The sequence below is a fragment of the Pelophylax lessonae genome (assembly GCF_965119305.1).
Source record: "Pelophylax lessonae genome assembly, chromosome: 3".
In the NCBI taxonomy this organism is placed as follows: domain Eukaryota; kingdom Metazoa; phylum Chordata; class Amphibia; order Anura; family Ranidae; genus Pelophylax; species Pelophylax lessonae.
In genome coordinates, this window is record NC_138770.1 from 25,229,939 (window position 1) to 25,245,962 (window position 16,024).

General features: G+C 42.9%; 3 protein-coding genes across 3 annotated transcripts in view; 1 reads left to right on the plus strand and 2 right to left on the minus strand.

The window, feature by feature from the left end:
* Positions 1-16,024, plus strand: part of LOC309550250 (uncharacterized protein) — a gene marked incomplete at both ends in the record, with an annotated part of 974,848 nt that overhangs the window by 678,983 nt on the left and 279,841 nt on the right. The window lies entirely within an intron of this gene.
* The window catches only part of LOC309549807 (uncharacterized protein), a gene marked incomplete at its 3' end in the record, with an annotated part of 245,362 nt that overhangs the window by 134,866 nt on the left and 94,472 nt on the right, over positions 1-16,024 (minus strand). The gene's annotated exons all lie outside the window — the stretch shown is intronic.
* Positions 13,501-16,024, minus strand: part of LOC309549816 (uncharacterized protein) — a gene marked incomplete at its 5' end in the record, with an annotated part of 247,447 nt that continues 244,923 nt past the window's right edge. Inside the window, one exon of the mRNA XM_082250319.1 lies at positions 13,501-13,682. The remainder of the gene's footprint in view (positions 13,683-16,024) is intronic.

Consider the following 16,024-nt stretch of genomic DNA (forward strand, 5'->3'; position numbering starts at 1 on the left):
CTCCCCCCCCCCCCAAGTCCATACCAGGCCCTTAGGGGCAAAAATAAAAAAAAAATAAAAAACCAGGTTGAGTTCTACCCTAATCCATACCAGGCCCTTTATCCCGGCATGCAGCCCGGCCGGTCTGGAAAGTGGAAGGGATGAGTGAGGGCTCCCCTCCTTAACCATACCAGGCCACATGTTCCTCAACACAGGGGGTGGGTGCTTTGGGGAAGCTCTGCCCCCGCACCCCATTAAGTGTTAGAAATGTTAAATTTGTTTCAGGGCAAATACAAATTTCGACAATTTTTTTGTTATTCCTAGATTCGGATGTATCCAAATCTCCAAATGAAATTGTAATGAATTTTGTTGAAATCTGTTAAAATTTGTATAGTTTATACATTTTCTAACGAATTACAACTTTTCAGAACGATTCGAATTTGGATCAGTCAAAAAAACGATCGACCGATGCAAATTCTGTGTGAAGAAATAGCTGGTTGTTAAGCAGCAAGCCGGGAAGCCGGCCGCCCGCATCCTTACCAACCATGACTCATCAGCTGTCAGCGGGCTTCCCCACTGACAGATGAATGTAAAGAAAAGAATGCTGGCATTGCCCGACAATAGAAAAAAAACGGAGGAACCCTCCCCACCAGTCCATACCAAATCCACCCCAGGCCCTTTATCCCGGCATTCAGCCGGGCAGGTCAGGAAAGTGGGAGTGACCTTGGTAAAAGGGGCTTTCAGATTATGACGAGCCCCCTGCCTGCAGACCCCCACAACAACAGACCACGGTTGTGGGTAAGAGGCCCTTGTCCCCATCAACATGGGGACGAGGTGCTTTAGGGTGGAGGGGGCAGAGCTGCCCCCGCCCCATGTTGAGGGCGTGTGGCCTGGTATGGGTTAGAAGGGGGGTGCTCACTCGTCCCCCCTTTCCTGACTTGCTGAACTGCATTTTGGGGGAACCCATAATATTTTATTTTTCTCCTTTCATCCTTCCAGGACGGCCAACATTTGAGAGATTGTGGCTCCGCCTCACAGGAAACACAACTAATTTGCAACTGTTTAAAAGGGTCCCACCCATCCTTAGCTCCAGTTCAGTTGTTTTTCCAACCTCACATCGGAACGTTTGTTTTTTTACTAACCTGAGGCAAATAGCTGGCCAAAAAGGTACCCCTGGATGGCAGCTTCGGTCGGCCTAATAGCAGGTTCCTCCCTAGCTGTGTCCTTGGAATAGGAGCTTTCAGGTCGCCAAACATACCAGGTAGTGCGGTTTGCCTTATGGTGAAGGTCCCTCATACCTGAAGTCCTGCTTGTCTCTGCAAGAAGTCTCCTCCATTCGCTTCGTTGGGCGGTAAGAATTTTTGAATTTCCCGCCAGCGGTGAGCCCCAAGCCTCGCTATGGAGACCGGAAGTTCCGGCGGAAGGGGCGGAGCGGCTGATTCCCGGAAGAGACCCAGCGTGGAGGAGACGCCGGGTCCATGTGAGTTCAGTACAGCCATGGCTGACTCTCCGACTCCGAGAGGGCGGAAGCCCCAGAAAGAGACACGAGCGGCCGCAATCCTTACAGAGGAGAAAGCGGCAATGCAGGTGGCGACAGGAACGGGTAAGTGATGCCGATGGCGGGCCGACTGCTGTCTATTGAGTGACAGGTATGCCGTGCCATTTTTTCCTGCATGTTAGCCGTAGTGGTGTAATGTTCTGGTACCCTTATTCCACTTTCTATTCCATTTTCCATAGTGTATGCGTCCCACCATTCTCTTTTGGTAAGGTGCGCATACACCTTTAAGACCGATGCTGTCATCACTGAGCGCTGCAGAGCGGCTATTTCAACCGCCGGCGTTCTCACTCACATGTTCGTTCAACCTGCCTTGAAGCTCATATGCTTACAATCGTGTCTCGCTGTGGAACCTCGCTACGATCCCTGTATCTCGCTACCAGGATCACTTCCTTAGAACCGAACCTCGCTACTGATCCCTGTATCTCACTACTGGATCACTTCCTCACCACCAGACCTTCTACTGCTATACTCTAGTGATAAGTACCCCGCAGGGGAACCCTCCATAACTTACACTACTACTATTTGCATTAAGGACTGTTACTACCTATCTATGCTATCCTATCATCTGCACTATCATATAGATTGCTAGCTCTTGAGACCATTACCATCTATCATCTGCACTGCTGCATAGATTGCTAGCTCTCCTGTCTACTACTATCTATCCTTGCACTGGGTTACTCTATCCTGTATTTGTCATTTGCTGTCCCCACCACCTATTAGCATACTCGATACTAACCTATCTGCATTCCTAAATACCATCTTGAACTCTCCTGTATAAACCTATCAAGTGCTTACCAACCTTGTCACTGTTCACACCTGTCCCTTCAGCACATCACCTTCATACTACCATATACATCCTATCACTCCAGGAACATCTCATTGAGTGTGTATATATCTGTGTGTTGAAGCTGACAGGCCCACGGTGATGAGTCCTGGAGAGTTGGATCTGGTATTCAACACATCTCTACATGACTACTGAGTGGAGATTTTGCAGCTGCAAATCCAGCCTATATACAAAAACGCAGGAGCGTTACAAGTGGTGAACAAGAAGGCTATTAGTCGCTTCATGGTGTCCTTTCTTTCTTGTCTTCATGTGTTTACACAGGTACGCCACCGGCACAGGAAGCCCCTGCCAGACCCCTATCCTCAGCTAAAAAATGTGGGGAATGCGGGGTTAAATTGTCTAAATCTTACCCAAAGCCCTTATGCCCTAGTTGTATTAATAAGTTAGCAGGGCAGGATCTTATGAAAGATTTTCTTAAATCTATGCAAGAGGAAATGGCAGCTACTATTCAGTCATTCAAGGCTACAGCAGCTATCCCTCAGATCCCAGCAGAGGAAGTATCGAAAGATAATGTTTCCTACCAAGACAGTGGGTGGTCAAAAGGACCCCCATCCCTCTGGGCAGATTCTCTATCCATTCCCTCAACTCAAGTTAGGGAACAAGAGGATCCAGGGGAAGGCAGTAGTTACATAAGAGACCCTTCTAGTTCAGATAAGGACTCAGAAAGTAACAGTGAAGGGGAAAAAGACAAAAATCTTTTTTCCTTGGAATATAGGCAGGGTCTTCTTAAAGTGGTACATGACACTGAAGGAATCCCTACCCCAACAAAGGAGTCTTCCTGCAAAGACAGGGTGTACAAAGGCTTGGGAAAAGCCCAGTACAGAACCATTCCCATTCACCAGTCATTAAAAGACATAATACACCAAGAATGGAAATTGCCTACACATGCCTTTTCCAGATCAAAAAACTGGAAAAGAAGGTTTCCCTTTGAGCCTCAAGAATTGGAAGTATTCACAAAAAATCCTAAACTTGATGCTCCCCTGGCACAACTATCAAAAGGAACAGATTTATCCTTTGAAAATGCCAGGCATATTACAGATCCTATGGATCGCAGGATTGAATCCTTATTGAGTAAAGCCTGGGATTCTAATGCATATAATACAACTATAGCCTTAGCTGATACCTGTATGGCCAGGAATACAGACTTTTGGCTCAAGGAACTATCAAAACATGTCCGCACTATGGCAGGATCACAAGACCTGATAGATTCCCTTGCCATGATTAGTAAAGCAGCATCCTACCTAGCAGACGCAGCTGTGGAGTCATTAGTAGCATCTGTTAAAACAGCAGCATTAGTAAATTCTGCTAGAAGGGCGCTTTGGGTCAAAGCATGGGAAGGTGATATAACCTCCAAGGTAAGACTCTGTGCCTTACCCTTTGAAGGTTCATTACTGTTCGGTTCAGGACTAGATGATACCTTGTCCAGATCTGCAGAAAAAGGGAAAAAATTTCCCACTAAGAAAAAGGACAAATCAGGAAGATATTCCTTTTGGAACTACCAAGGCAAGAATCAAAAAAGGCCGTTTAGGGCCAGGAAAGGTGGTCCTGAAAAAGGAAAACAAGGGGACAAATTGTTGTTCCTTAAACCGGGACCTAAGTCCAAAGAATCTAACTGACGCCAGCGTCAGAGTAGGGAGCAGACTGACCCATTTTACTTCCCAATGGGTAAACATCTCTGCCAATCCCTACATTCTTCATCGGGAAGGGTACCGATTGGAGCTTGTCTCACAACCGGTACCGGATATAATAGTGACCTATCTCTCAAAAATAGAACAAAAGTTCTCCAGGGAGGACATTTATACGGTCAGAATAAATCTGTACCGAAATGTCTTTATGGCAACGTTGGATTTAAGAGATGCTTACCTACACGTTCCAATTTATTGAGAACATCAAGCATTTCTCAGATTCACCATAGTAAAGGGTACTGCACATCGGCAGTTCAGAGCTTTCCCTTTTTGCTTGGCAGCAAGTCCAGGGATCTTTACAAAAATCTTGGCCAAGGTAGTAGGCCACCTGCACCTACAAGGTCTAAAGCTGATCCCGTATCTGGGCGATATGTTGGTCTGTGTTAAATCTGTAGAACAGGTTGTGGCAGACACCCAAAAGGTGATGTCAGTTCTGCAAGAGGTAGGATGGCTATGGAAATTGCATCCCTACGGCTCCAGGAGACAGATCATGCAGATTCTAGGGCTAATTCCAGCCGTAGATTGGGCCCAAATACATTCAAGAGACCTCCAATGCTTTCACCTAGCCTCTTGGAACAAGAGACTGGACTCCATAGACGAAAAAATTACTTTATCCCTACAAGTAATCAGTCACCATCACATCAAACAAACAGAATGGGAACTGAACCCCACAATTTTCCAATGCCTGGTCCAAAAATCTGGTCAACCGGAGGTGGCCATGTTTTCCACTCAGCAGAACCGAAAAATAGAACAGTTCTTTTCTCTGACAAAACAGAAGGATATGCTGGGCTTGGATGCCCTAGCACAACCTTGGCCCTTCAGGCTAGCCTATGCCTTTCCCCCGAAGAATCTAATACCAAGAGTTCTGCAGAAACTCAGCGGATGGCCGCAACCGCGCCTCATCCTAGTCACACCTGGGTGGACAAAAAGAACGTGGTTTGCAACCCTGGTGTCCCTGTCAGTGACAGCACCTTGGAAACTACCAGAAATTCCAGACCTGTTACTACAAGGACCTCTGACTCACCCCAGACTGAAGTTTTTTCAATTAGCAGCCTGGGTAGTGAACGCCAAATATTAAAAGAAAAAGGATGCTCAGACAAAGTCATTGAGACCCTCCTTTCAAGTAGAAAGCCAGTAACTAGAAAAGTTTATTCCAAAATCTGGAAGACATTTTGTACTTGGCAGAGTCAGAAGAAGGATTCCTCTGCCTCAACCCCAAGGATCCTGTTTTTTTTACAGGATGGGGTAGATAAGGGGGTGGCGGTGAACACCCTTAAAGTACAAATAGCGGCACTTTCTGTTTTTTTAGACAAAAGGTTAGCCCAAGAACCTTTAATTAGGAGATTTCTGTTACCCTTCTCCGGGCTATCTCCAATTAACAGAACTAATGTTCCAGCCTGGAACTTAACGCTAGTACTAGAGACATTATCTAGTGAAGCATTTGAACCTTTGAACAAAATTAGTTTAAACATTTTGTCTATTAAGTTAACTTTTCTGTTAGCAATCACCACAGCCAGGAGAGTGGGAGATTTGCAAAGCTTATCCATAAAAGAACCCTTTATGAGAATTCTCCAAGACAGGGTGATTCTTAAACCAGATCCGCTGTACCTACCCAAGGTAGTGTCATCTTTTCATAGGAATCAAGAGATGGTTCTCCCATCATTCTGTGAGAAACCTAAATGTGCAAAAGAACAAAAATTCCATTGCTGAGATGTAAGAAGATGTCTTCTAGCATATCTAGAAAGAACCAAGGGCTTTAGAAGATCTAGCTACCTGTTGGTTCTTCATTCTGGACCAAGGAAGGGTTTACAAGCATCAAAACCCTCAATTTCTAGGTGGATTAAACAAGCCATTAGTTTGTCATATAAGATGTCAGGTACCCCCACACCAACAAGTCTAAAGGCACATTCCACAAGGGGCATGGCAACTTCCTGGGCCGAAAAAGCCGGAGCATCCTGGGAACAGATCCGCCATGCTGCCACCTGGTCCAGTCAAGATACCTTCCTAAAGCACTATCGTGTGGAAGTACTGTCGAAACAAGACCTTGCCTTTTCCAGAAAGGTTTTACAGGCAGTGGTCCCGCCCTAAGGTAGGCCAGTATGGATTCCTTTATCATCCTCTCAAATGTAGGCCGTCCTGGAAGGATGAAAGGAGAAAACTTACCGTTAGTGTACCGGTAACGGCCTTTCTCTTAATCCTTCCAGGACAGCCGGCCTACTTCTCGCCCAAGCTGGTGGTGAGTCTAAAGAATATGTATATATATGTATATTTGTGTAGCTGTTTGAATAACTATATTCCTTAAGGTTCGGTTGGAAACTACTTTCCTATTACTGAAGCTAAGGATGGGTGGGACCTTTTTAAACAGCTGCAAATTAGTTGTGTTTCCTGTGAGGCGAAGCCACAATCTCTCAAATGTAGGCCATCCTGGAAGGATTAAGAGAAAGGCCGTTACCGGTACACTAACGGTAAGTTTTTTACATTTTGGCGTGGGCCCGGTATAGACGGGGGGAGGGAGGGGGGGACCCCACGTCATTTTTTTTAAACATTTTTCTATTGCCGGGCAATGACGGCATTCTTTTTTTTCCTTTCATCTGTCAGTAGGGAAGCCCGCTAACACCTGACGAGTCATTGGTTGGTAAGGATGTGGGCGGCCAGCTTCCCAGCCCCCTGCTTAACAACCAGCTATTTCTTCACACAGAATTCGAATCAGTCGATCGTTTTTTGACCAATAGGAATTCCCATTGTTCTGAAAAGTTGAAATTCGTTAGAAGATTAATAAACCAAACAGATTTTACCAAATACGAAAAGAAATTTAATGAAAACTAAACAAAAGTAAACGAATTCCGAAACCAAACTAAATGAATACCATAACGAAACAAGATTAGTGACATAACAAATCTATCCGAAATAAAACAAATGTTTCCATTCTGCACATGTCTCCTAAGCGTGCCCAGCCCAGATATAGCAGTTGTGTTACTGCCTCTGGGATCCGGGCCGCCCTGCAGATGCATCGATTGCCCTGTGGAAGAGGTCCGGGAAACGTGAGTATGTTTGGCTTGAGGTCAGCAGAAGGGAGCAGACGCCATGCGGGCTGCTAGGGTGTAACCAAAAGGAAAACATATGGAGAGGACTCTGCTCTCTGGGTGATCGATGTGCATTGCAGCGTCTTATCAAAGTTTGGTGCAGTCGCCTACCTTTGTCTTCTTTTCTGTCCTGAGGAGAGAACTGTTTGTTGAAGCAAGGTTTGCTTTCTGCGTATCGGTACCCCCGCAGGAGCCGCTTGGATATTGGTTTCCGGGCCTCCCGCTGATTACGCCACAGTCAGATACAGGGTATTTTCACACAGCCAGGTGCACACGCTCTCTTCCTCTCGTCTCCAATGACCAGTCTAGGGGATGTGTTTTTATGTTTTATTTGGAGAACTTGGATAGGAGAAGAAAAACCAGAACTATCCTGAGAGTCCCAACATCCTATCTGTTCAGAGAAATGGGAACCTACAGCTGTTCACAAGGAACCACTGTCATATGTGTGGACTTTAAGGGCAAAGCATGAGACAGATAACAACTCCATGGATTTATCCTAAAATAACATTTATTCATTTATCTAAAACCAGATGTCAATAAAATGAGGAAACTGGCCCCAAACTGAGCTCAGCTCGTACACAGGAGATCAATGTCTCCTACTAATTTCACTCATGTATATGATACATATATAAGGATAAGTTGGTATATATCATAAGGTTCGTGTAGGTATAGATATTTCCTCTCTTCACTTAGATGTAACATTTAGTGACGGCCATGTACTTTATTACTGAATATATCTTATTACTATTATAACAATCTCCTTACTATATGGATTTTTTTGTCTCAGCTTTTTTTGTATACATGTCTGCATCATATTTGTTACTGATGTCAACATTTGTATCAATTACTGTATGTATAATAAATGACTACGTTTAGATTCTATTTTCGTATATCTTAGTTGGTGACCTGCCTCATTTAAAGTCCCACAACCTCTGTTTTCTGTTTGCATTAACCAATAGGGATGGAGGCACGTCACTGTGTTTGCTTCAGATCATTTTCCTCTATCTTTGTCTGTTCACTTTGTCTTTGTCTGTTCACTGGTCAACGCATTTCACACAAGGCTTCTTCAGGACTATGAAGATGTACAGACAGTTTTCTCTTGAAATTAACAGACTCAATATTAGTGTTTCATAAACATAGAACATAATCTGTATTTATATACATCATAATAAATACAAACATGACTTACTAGCACACGGCCATCCTTCGAACCCCCAACAAATTAACCCGACCTGGGGCAGACACAGGGGGGAAAAATCAGACCAAAATGTGTTGTGTATATAGGTATCTGTCCTGATGATGCTAGGTACAAGATAAAATGTACAGTATCTCACAAAAGTAAGTACACCCTCTCATTTTTGTAAATCATTTATTCTATCTTTTCATGTGACAACACTGAAGAAATTATACTTTGCTACAATGTAAAGTGTACAGCTTGTATAACAGTGTAAATTTGCTGTCCCCTCAAAATAACTCAACACACAGCCATTAATGTCTAAACCGCTGGCAACAAAAGTGAGTACACCCCAAAGTGACAATGTCCAAATTGGGCCCAATTAGCCATTTTCCCTCCCCGGTGTCATGTGACTCGTTAGTGTTACAAGGTCTCAGGTGTGAATGGGGAGCAGGTGTGTTAAATTTGGTGTTATTGCTCTCACTCTCTCATACTGGTCACTGGAAGTTCGACATGGCACCTCATGGCAAAGAACTCTCTGAGGATCTGAAAAAAAGAATTGTTGCTCTACAAAAAGATGGCCTAGGCTATAAGAAGATTGCCAAGACATTGAAACTGAGCTGCAGCACGGTGGCCAAGACCATACAGTGGTTTAACAGGAGAGGTTCCACTCAGAACAGGCCTCGCCATGATCAACCAAAGAAGTTGAGTGCACATGCCCAGCATCATATGCAGTGGTTGTCTTTGGGAAATAAACATATGAGTTCTGCCAGCATTTCTGCAGAGGTTGAAGGGGTGGGGGGGGGGGTCAGCCTGTCAGTGCTCAGACCATACGCCACACACTGCATCAAATTGATCTGCATGGCTTTCATCCCAGAAGGAAGCCACTTCTAAAGATGATGCACAAGAAAGCCCACAAACAGTTTGCTGAAGACAAGCAGACTAAGGACATGAATTACTGGAACCGTCTCCTGTGCTCTGATGAGACCAAGATAAATTTATTTGGTTCAGATGGTGTGAAGCGTGTGTGGTGGCAACCAGGTGAGGAGTACAAAGACAAGTGTGTCTTGCCTACAGTCAAGCATGGTGGTGGGAGTGTCATGGTCTGGGGCTGCATGAGTGCTGCCAGCACTGGGGAGGTACAGTTCATTGAGGGAACCATGAATGCCAACATGTACTGTGACATACTGAAGCAGAGCATGATCCCCTCCCTTCAGAGACTGGTCTGCAGGCTAGTAGTATTTATACAAGATAACGACCCCAAACACACCTCCAAGACGACCACTGCCTTGCTAAAGAAGCTGAGGGTAAACGTGATGGACTGGCCAAGCACGTCTCCATACCTAAACCCTATTGAGCATCTGTGGGGCATCCTCAAATGGAAGGTGGAGGAGCGCAAGGTCTTTAAAATCCACCAGCTCTGTGATGTCATGGAGGAGGGGAAGAGGACTCCACTGACAACCTGTGAACGTCTGGAGAACTCCATGCCCAAGAGGGTTAAGGCAGTACTGCAAAATAATGGTGGCCACACACAATATTGACACCCTGGGCCTAATTTGAACATTTTAACTTAGGGGTGTACTAACTTTTGTTGCCAGCGGTTTAGACATTAATGGCTGTGTGTTGAGTTATTTTGAGGGGACAGCAAATTTACACTGTTATACAAGCTGTACACTCACTACTTTACATTGTAGCAAAGTGTCATTTCTTCAGTGTTGTCACATGAAAAGATAGAATAAAATATTTACAAAAATGTGAGGGGTGTACTTACTTTTGTGAGATACTGTATATAAATATATATATATATATATATATATATATATATTGTATATGCACACATATACAGTATACACATATATAATGTTTTGGCTTTTAGCTCTATTTTGAACTGCTATTTTGAACTGAACGAGTTGCTCTACAAGGCGATCGTTTACGTACACATCGCTTTTGCAGCACTTTTCAGGTGCTTTTGAGGCGCTTCCCATTCATTTCAATAGAGAGGGGCATTTTTGAGGTGCTTTTTTTTAGCACTCCAAACATGCTCCAAAGATGCTGCTTGCAGGATTTTTTTTCACTGCCCCACCAGCACCCCCCTCCCCCCCTCAGGGTGAAAGCATTGATTGATTTTAATGGGAATGAGAAAGAAAGAGAAAAGGTAGTAAGTCCGTCCGAGGATTTACCGCCAGCCGTTCCCGGAGTCAGCACCTTGTGTTTGGAACCTGCAGATAGGGGAGCCAAGGAGACCATATTATGTAGAAGAGGGGTTGTTTGTCTTGGAAGACACGAACCTTTCTTTCATTTAGCATTATCCATGTGAGCTTACACTTCGTTAGGACAATGTCTATATCTGGGCTTTTCCAGGCGGTCCCAATAGCAATTTTGGCCACCAAGAACATGAAGTATATTAAGGAAGAGAGGAAAGATCGCTGGTGCCGCACATCCATGGAGTCCTATGGTGGTATTAGAGAGACAACCTCAGCCTGAGCTCACACCAGGCCACGCCCCAAACACATTTTTCTCCGCCCCCGTAGCTTAGTCATGGGGAAGAACATGAAGTATATTAAGGTCCATGTGTGTTCCAGGACATTTTCGACTGGTTTATTCAGTAGGGTAAAATATGAAATAGTTATGTAACCAGGTTGGTAGGCGACTAATAAGGATGGAGGGAGGGAAGGGAAAGAAATGGGACAAGGAGGGGGTAAGTGTACAAAACACTGGATGTGGGGATTTGAATGTGCCTGTCTATTAATACCAAAGACCAAAAATGTATAAAAAAGGATAATACATATTTATTGATTATAACAAACAACAATATATATCAAATCATATATATAATACAATATCTGTTTAAAGTACATCTTGTGGATCTACGCGTTTCGCTCAACAGAGCTTCCTCAGGATCCAAGAGAATATTCTTATGAGATAAATCCATATAAAATCACAATATCTAAAACAAACAATAATAACAAATCAATATACATAGTATATAAAAAGAAATGAAAAAATAAAATAAATATAAATAAATACATTATTAGGAAAAGAAAAAAGGGTGTGTGAGTAATCAGACTAAATTGGGCCATCGGGGGGGGGGGGGATTCCAAAAAATTGGAAGGCGGAGAGGAGGATCACAGTAAAAGCCATTGAAACATGTCCTTACCCTTTTAGTAAAGAATCAAATCAAAAACACTGCTCCTTGCATCAGTGATGTATGATGATGTTTAGAAATCTGTATAGAGTACAGCTGAAAGATAAAGAACAAAAGACCGAAAAAGAGTAAGATCAACCATAAAAAGCAGTGAATGGTATGTGCAATATGAATACGGACGACCCCAGAAAGGGATATTAGAATTATATAAAGTGACACACAGAGTGAAGTGTAAATGTGACTCTATCAATACACAAAAATAAAATAGATGAGTGTGAGGGCCAACACAACCAAAGAGAGTGTGAATAAATAAGGAAAGGTGCAATGGGGTAAGTGAACAATGAAATGACATTAATGAAGATGTGTACAAGACGAGTGAGAGATATGAAGGAGATGGAGACTAAAATTCCCATAATACCACAGAGAAAAACAAAAAAATAAATCATTTTTTAAGTCCTGGAAGAGAGAGAAGCAAAGGGGAATCAAAAAATGTCTAATCGTTTGTTATTATTGTCTGTTTTAGATATTGTGATTTTATATGGATTTGTCTGATAAGAATATACTCTTGGATCCTGAGGAAGTTCTGTTGAGTGAAACGCGTATATCCACAAGATCTACTTTAAACAGATATTGTATTATTTATATGATTTGATGTATATTGTTGTTTGTTATAATCAATAAACATGTATTATCCTTTTTTATCCATTTTTGGTCTTTGGTATTAATAGACAGGCACATTCAAATCCCCACATCCAGTGTTTGGTAGACTTACCCCCTCCTTGTCTCATTCCTTTCCCTTCCCTCCCTCCATCCTTATCAGTCGCCTACCAACCTGGTTACATAACGATTTCATAATTTATCCCAGGGGACGGTGCCATTTATTTACAGATAGACCCTTCCTCTCCACACAATCTACACATCAGTAGGGTAATACTTGCATCTTTGGTAATATTGAATGTCGTACCTGAAAAAATAAAAGTGTACCCTCATCCAAAAGAGGAGCACTTTAGGACAAGTCCACCATATGTGTAGAAACGTGTCCATCTGGCCACACCCCCTGAAGCAGGAGGCCGACGAGCCCGGGTGATGACACCAATTTCTATTATACTTAGCGCCATCAAATGACCAAATGCACATTTTTAGTTTTAAATGAATGGTTGGTTTAACCACTTAAGCTCCGGAAGGTTTTACCCCCTTCATGACCAGAGCCTTTTTTTGCTATTCAGCACTGCGCTACTTTAACTGGTAATTGCGCGGTCATGCAACACTGTACACAAATGACATTTATATAATTTTTTTCACACAAATAAAGCTTTTTGTGTGGCCTTCGATCACAACTAGGTTTATTTTTATTATATAAACAAAAAATCAAACATTAAAAAAAAAAACTATTTCTATTGTAAAATATATCCAATAAAAAAAATATTATTAAAAAAAAAATCAAATGTCTGCATAAGTTTAGGTCCAACTGTATTCTGCTACATGACTTTGGTAAAAACAAAAAAAATCCCATAAAGTGTATATTAATTGGTTTGAGTGAAAGTTATAGTTTACAAACTATGGTGGAATTTACACAGCTTTGACGTTATACTGGTAATGGTGGTGATCAGCAAATCATAGTGGGACTGTTATAGTGTGTCAGGCAATTTGGCGCTAGCTGACATTCACTGGGAGGGGCATTAACTGACACCGACATCACTAGTGACACCAATACATCAATAATAATACTATACTGTCACTGTACTAATGACACTGACTGGGAATGGGTTAACATCTAGGGGCAATAAAAGGGTTAACTGTGTGCCTAACAATGTGTAGTGTGTGTAATCTGCGCTGCTTTCACTAACCACCCTTGTTTTTTTCCCTTATTTACAGAAAATTCATTGGACGAATGTGACAAACATTCATTCAACTGTTAAAAATTCTGGCTGTATTTTAATTAACACAGTGATTTCCTATGATCGCCAGCGCCATCTAGAGGCCATATTATGGTATTTTTCCTGAAATCCTCCATCAGTAAAAATAGTGCAATAAAGCAATATGGCCACTAGATGGAGCCAATGATCATATGAAATAAAATATTGCCAAAACTTGTCACAGCTGGGCGAATGTTAGTCACACTCATTCAACTATTTTTGTATTTTTAAATAGACCTCTAAATGTTTCTGAAAGCTCACACCACAAAATGTACTCAGCCATTGAAAGGTATTGACTCTGTGACAGACCTAACCAGGACAGAGGCTTTTGGAGAGGACTGGGATCGAGCCTCTTACCCAGTGACTATGGGCCCTGGCATTTAAGCTAACACTACTCTTTGGAAGGTGTATGCCTGGAGGATCCGTGGAGTGGTCTTTTTTCTGATTTAAGTTTATGTCTCCCCAAAACACACAGACTCCGGGAACTGGTGGTTCCATATCCATACTTGGGGCCTCTATGCTTCAAACCAGCAATGACTGTAGATGTTATGTAATCAGCTCAAACCACTTGGGCCTCCTGCTATAACGTGTTTATGTTAAGTAGATCTCTTCCATTGTTCTATTGTCTCTGTCTGTCTGCTAGTATTGTCCCCTCCACCTAGGCTGGTTTAAGTGACCAGTTAATTAGCTCATGTTAAGTATATCACTGTAAGTTATCAGTTGCTAGAGGGGGAGTAGCGTAGTTCATGTTGGCTGTTCCTTAGCTATGTTAATTATATTCTTGTTTACAGTTTGTATTGTTAGGGTAATATGATCAGGAGAGGATGTCCTCCTGTACGGTATGAAGTATGTGTCTGAGTTTCAATAAACAGTCATTCCTTTGGATTTTACCTTGATTTTACCTCATCTGTGTACGATGTTTGGGGTAAAAGGGGCTGGTATTAGTTCTCAGTCTGCCCAGAAGGGTTTGGAGGGTAGGAAGCACGGTTTGGCAGAAGGAAGCACCTAGTCAGGGTGCCAAGCAGTTCCGTCACAGACTCCATTTTTATTTTTTACTGCTATCAATGGCCAACACAGGACAACACTTCATCCATGTCTTTGGTGATCTCTGATCTCCTTATGAAGTGTTTCTTACATGATGAAGATCAGCCATGGAGTATATCTGAGATGTATATCAGGGTGTGCTTCTTCCCCACATAAAGCTGTGATGTCCAGCAACATTCATATAGAAAACCTTTCCCACCCTAATACACCTTGATGGTTGTGTGGAATTCCCGATGTACAGGAAGACAGGACTTCAGTGATTAACAATTCCCTCACTCAGGACAGGAAAGTGGTTTCTCCCCGTGTGAGATCTCTGATGTCTGGAAAGAGTGGACTTATCTGAAAAACATTTCCCACACTCAGGACAGGAATACGGCTTCTCCCCCGTGTGAGATCTCTGATGTGTGTTAAGATGGGGCTTCTGTGAAAAACCTTTCCAACAATCAGGACAGGAATACGGCTTCTCCCCTGTGTGAGACCTCTGATGTGTAACAAGGTTTTCTTTTCGTACAAAACCTTTCCCACACTCAGGACAGGAAAATGGCTTCACCCCCGTGTGAGACCTCTGATGTATAACAAGGTATGATTTTCGTGCAAAACATTTCCCACACTCTGAACAGGAAAATGGCTTCAGCCCTGTGTGCAGTTGCTGATGTTTGTGAAGTTGGGACTTCTGTGGAAAGCCTTTACCACACTCAGGACATTTATATGGCTTCTCCCCCGTGTGACATCTCTGATAAATAACCAAATTTATTTTTGTTGGAAAACATTTCCCACACTAAGGACAGGAATAAGTATTTTCATCCATGTGAGACTAATGATGTCTTGCAAGATTGGACATCTGTGGAAAACATTTCCCTCATTCAGAACAGGGAAGTGGCTCCTGCCCCGTGTGTGATCTCTTATGTTTGTAAAAATTGGACTTGTCTGAAAAAAATTTTCCGCACTCAGGACAGGAATACGGCTTCTCCCCCGTGTGAGATCTCTGATGTCTGCAAAGATGAGACTTCTGTGAAAAACATTTCCCACACTCCGGACAGGAATATGGCTTTTCCCCTGTGTGAGATCTCTGATGTTTGGAAAGATCAGCCTTCTGTGAAAAACAATTCCCACACTCAGGACAGGAATATGGCTTCTCCCTCGTGTGAGACCTCTGATGTGTGTAAAGATGTGACTTCTGTGAAAAACATTTCCCACACTCAGGACAGGAATATGGCTTTTCCCCTGTGTGAGATCTCTGATGTTTGGAAAGATCAGACTTCTGTGAAAAACATTTCCCACACTCAGGACAGGAATATGGCTTCTCCCTCGTGTGAGATCTCTGATGTTTGGAAAGATCAGACTTCTGTGAAAAACATTTCCCGCACTCAGGACAGGAATATGGCTTCTCTCCTGTGTGAGATCTTTTATGCACATTAAGTTTGGATTTAAAATTGAAACACTTCCTGCACTCAGTACAGAAAAATCTCTTATCTGTTGGAAGGATGGCACCGTCCCTCACAGTCTGAGGTTCCTCAGGAAAAGAGGAATACAATGGCGCGGCACTGTCCCTCACAGTCTGAGGTTCCTCAGGATAAGAGGAATAGGATGGCCCGG